At 40.6% G+C, this 347-nt stretch overlaps 1 protein-coding gene and 1 long non-coding RNA gene across 2 annotated transcripts in view; one reads left to right on the forward strand and one right to left on the reverse strand.

Moving 5' to 3' along the window:
• Positions 1–347, reverse strand: part of fbxo18 (F-box DNA helicase 1) — a 20,013-nt gene that overhangs the window by 12,987 nt on the left and 6,679 nt on the right. The window lies entirely within an intron of this gene.
• The window catches only part of LOC116672827 (uncharacterized), a 174,131-nt gene that overhangs the window by 11,398 nt on the left and 162,386 nt on the right, over positions 1–347 (forward strand). The gene's annotated exons all lie outside the window — the stretch shown is intronic.

Consider the following 347-nt stretch of genomic DNA (forward strand, 5'->3'; position numbering starts at 1 on the left):
ACTGCCTCCACCTGATGTATATCCTGTATAACCCATCTCTTCAGGGACAAATGAGGAATAGAGGTCCGTCATTTAGGGGTGACGATGGCCATCAGACCGTAGAAGGATCTCCTGAGGAGTCTGAAGTCCCCCCTCATGTCCCTATCCCCATCAAACTATCTACGGCCTGGGGGGAGCCTGCAGAACTAGAAGCACATTTATAAAATAAAATATTAAAAAGTATTTAACTTTGTTATCTTTTGTATTACATGTTGCATGACTGTAGCAAGCATATAATGAATAAAAAGGAATGGGATCTATTTAAATGTCAGGTCTGTTACTTCTGCTTTCACTATTGTATTGTCACT

Source organism: Etheostoma spectabile, chromosome 23 (assembly GCF_008692095.1).
Source record: "Etheostoma spectabile isolate EspeVRDwgs_2016 chromosome 23, UIUC_Espe_1.0, whole genome shotgun sequence".
NCBI classification, from domain to species: domain Eukaryota; kingdom Metazoa; phylum Chordata; class Actinopteri; order Perciformes; family Percidae; genus Etheostoma; species Etheostoma spectabile.